The sequence below is a fragment of the Balaenoptera acutorostrata genome, chromosome 16 (assembly GCF_949987535.1).
Source record: "Balaenoptera acutorostrata chromosome 16, mBalAcu1.1, whole genome shotgun sequence".
Taxonomy (NCBI): domain Eukaryota; kingdom Metazoa; phylum Chordata; class Mammalia; order Artiodactyla; family Balaenopteridae; genus Balaenoptera; species Balaenoptera acutorostrata.
The window spans coordinates 10,930,561-10,934,375 of record NC_080079.1 but is presented as its reverse complement, the minus strand read 5'-3'; the positions used below and the strand labels follow the sequence as shown (position 1 = coordinate 10,934,375).

Genomic DNA, 3,815 nt, shown 5'->3' with positions numbered 1-3,815 from the left:
GAGAGTTTGGAGATAAATACATCTGAACACAAACTGACCATCCCCCCCGCCCATCACAAAACATATGCAGTACACAAAAGCCCTGCATTTCTTCATTGAATAATGCTTTTTGTGCTTCATTTGGCTGCCAGAGCCTGGCTCTCCTGAAGTTTGGAGCAGAATCGTGGCTTTGGCCATGAGGACGAGGAGGAGGAGGAGGGAGAGGAGGAGGGGGAGGAGGAGGGGAGGGGGAGGAGGAGGAGGAGGAAGAGGTGTTTCCCCCTTGGGAACAACAAGAAAATCACAATGATAATAATAACACTTGTATCAGTAATAGACATAAAAGTTGTTCCATTTGGTGCGCAGGAAGTCGTCTGTGACATCCAGGGAGTAATTCAGTAGAGTAATTCAGAAATCCAAGACAGAGTAAAAGGAGCTGAGAAGTGAGTGTATAGCAAAAAAGCAGATGCAGCAGGTGTAAACCCCTATTTTAAAAAGTTTGGCCAAACTTCTGAGAATTCTGAGATTCCTATTCCATCCCCATTCGTGTCATTAGTTGCAGCAGATACTTTCAGTTAGTCCCACACCCAGACGTCTGCAGCCTCTTCCTTCCCACTGCTCAAGGCTATTACCAGGAAGAAAAAGGGAAATCACTCAGTTAGGATCTTCTTTATAAATTTTCATCGAGAGAGAATCAGCAAAACTGCTGAGTTGATTCCAAGAGCTGCAGTGTAGGGTCCAACGACAAAAATGAACTCCACTCAAATCTCTGGCAAGTGAGGGGGAGACTTTTGTCCTTCAGCCTGAAGGTGTTCACAGATTTGATTGGGAGGGGAAAACTCGAGTCCTCCCTTGGGACTGCATTCTTTGCTGAGAACTGCAAAGAAAGATCCTCTTTCCTCCTGCTTGACTTTTCTCATGTGCCTCTCCTGGATGAATATCATAGCAGCACTTTTTCTTTTTTATAAATTTATTTACTTTATTTATTTATTTTTGGCTGCATTGGGTCTTTGTTGCTGCGCGAGCTTTCTCTAGTTGCGGTGAGTGGGGGCTACTCTTTGTTGTGGTGCGAGGGCTTCTCATTGCAGTGGCTTCTCTTGTTGCGGAGCACAGGCTCTAGGCGCGTGGGCTTCAGTAGTTGTGGCACACGGGCTCAGTAGTTGTGGCTCGCGGGCTCAGTAGTTGTGGCTCGCGGGCTCTAGAGCACAGGCTCAGCAGTTGTGCTGCACGGGCTTAGTTGCTCCGCAGCACGTGGGATCCTCCCGGACCAGGGCTTGAACCCAGGTCCCCTGCATTGGCAGGTGGATTCTTAACCACTGCGCCACCAGGGAAGTCCGCACAGCAACACTTTTACCTCACTCTCATAGAGCAGAACATAGTAGCCCAGAGAAGGCCCCTCAGATCTCCTTCTTTGGAAGCAAAATCGACTCAGCCCCAGCTGCTGGCCCTGAATCTGGCCCCGAGTTTGTTGAAGCCACACTTCGCTTCTCTCAGGCTGCTCCCAGCCGACGAGCATGTCGGGGACACCAAGACAGACCCGTTCCTGCAAGATGCAGGACTCTTCTCACACACACTTGAGCTTGAGAACGCCCCATTGTCTTGCTAAAACTCTCTTGGGACTGCAGTGTCGGCTAAGACTCTGCCCCCCTACCTTTCTTCCTTCCCACCTCGTTCACGGGTGTCAGACCCAAGAAGGCACCTTATGGGTCTCCCAGCTACCTCCCCTTCACAGGTGTGTCAGGCACAGCTAATCCCATCTTGGCCTTGGCATTTGGAAGAACTGAACTAACACCTGCAGTTTAGTAGAAGTAGTGGATTAGCCACTCGGTGTTGGGGTAATATTGCGAGAGGCACTAGGAGAAGAATAATAGATTTAGGGTCACAAACCCTGGACTAAATGAGCTTTATAACCCTGAGCCTGGAGAATGGAGATGAAAGCAATAATACTAACGGGTACTAATAATACAACCTTACTGTGTTGTAAGCATCAAATGATATTGTTTGTTTAGACATATTTTTGTAAACTATAAAAAAACTTTACAAATACCATTTATTAATAATAGTACATAATAATGATGATAAGAACACTTTGTTGTCAGAAACTCTGAACTGTTTGTACTCACAGACCTTCTGGCACCAAATGGGTGGGGTTTATTCCCACAACGACCTAGTCCGTTATTCTCCAGATACCAGCTGGTAGTCATATAATTGAATTCAATTCTGACACTAACTGCCCAGAGTAAGCAGAGACCCAAAGCTTAAAGGTTCAGTCTCACAAGACTGCCTTCACTTCAGACGCCAGTTTCCATACTTCTGACCAACTGGCTGTAATTCAGGGGTTCCAACGACCCCCTCCTCAGGTTCCACAATTTGCTAGGATGGCCTGCAGAACTCAGGGAAACAGTTTATTTACTATTACTGGTTTGTTATGAAAGGACATAACTCAGGAACTGCCATTTAGAAGAGATGCCTAGGGCTTCCCTGGTGGCGCAGTGGTTGAGAATCTGCCTGCTAATGCAGGATACATGGGTTCGAGCCCTGGTCTGGGAAGATCCCACATGCCGCGGAGCAACTGGGCCCGTGAGCCACAACTGCTGAGCCTGCGCGTCTGGAGCCTGTGCTCCGCAACAGGAGAGGCCGCGATAGTGAGAGGCCCGCGCACCGCGATGAAGGGTGGCCCCCGCTCGCCACAACTACAGAAAGCGCTCACACAGAAATGAAGACCCAACACAGCCAAAAGTAAATAAATAAATACATTAATTAATTAAAAAAAAAAAAAAAAAGAAGAGATGCCTAGGCCAAGGTCTATAGGGACACAGGGCTTCCATGCCCCCTCTGGGTGCACCACCCTCCCAGAACTTCCGACGTGTTCACCAACCTAGAAGCTCTCCACATCCCATCACCTAGGGATTTTTATGAAGGCTCCAGTGCACAGGCATGGTTGGTTAAATCATTGACCGTTGGTGACTGACCACCATGTCTAACTCCTCTCCCCTCACAGAATTGGAAGGGAGGGTGGGCTGCAAGTTCCAACCTTCTAACCGCGTGCTTGGTTCCTCTGGCAACCAGTTCCACCCTGAAACCATCTAGGGGTCCATAAAGAGTCACCTCATTGCTCTTCTACCAAGGACCCACCAACATGGGCAGCTCTCACGCCAAAACCATGAAGAAGGCGGCCCAGGTCATTGTCGAGAAGTACTACACATGCCTGGGCAATGCTTTCCATACCAACAAGCTCATGTGCGAGGAGATCGCATGATTCCCAGCAAGAAGCTCTGCAACAAGATCGCAGGCTATGTCACACATCTGATGAAGCAGATTCAGAGAGGTCCAGTGAGACGTATCTCCATCAAGCTGCAGGAGGAGGTGAGAGAGAGGAGAGATTGATTACGTGCCTGAGGTCTCAGCCCTGGATCAAGAAATCATTGAAGTAGAACCTGACACTGAGAAAATGCTGAAGTTCTTAGACTTTGGCAGTCTGTCCAACCTGCAGGTCACTCAGCCAACAGGTGGGATGAATTTCAAAACACCATGTGGAGCCGTTTGACTCTTTCAACTGTGCTGTATTATTTTGAATAAACATCGGACAAAAAAAAAAAAAAGAGTCACCTCATTAGCATAAACTCAGGTATGGTTAAAAGGGGCTTATTATGAATAACAGAAGACACTCCTCTCACCCCTAACACTCAGGGAATCCAAGAATTTTAGCTCTGCGCCAGCAACTGGGGGCAAAGACGAAATATATTCTTGTCCCAGGAACCAAAATACTCTTTCATTGTCAGAAACCAGGTTGAAATAACACGGCTAAGAGAATGGATTCTGTGCCTAAATTCTCT

At 47.7% G+C, this 3,815-nt stretch overlaps 1 pseudogene; it reads left to right on the top strand.

Annotated features, from left to right (window-relative positions):
* The first annotated feature begins 3,118 nt into the window (after positions 1 to 3,118).
* LOC103006355 (40S ribosomal protein S17-like) lies at positions 3,119 to 3,526 on the top strand (annotated as a pseudogene).
* Positions 3,527 to 3,815: the final 289 nt, after the last annotated feature.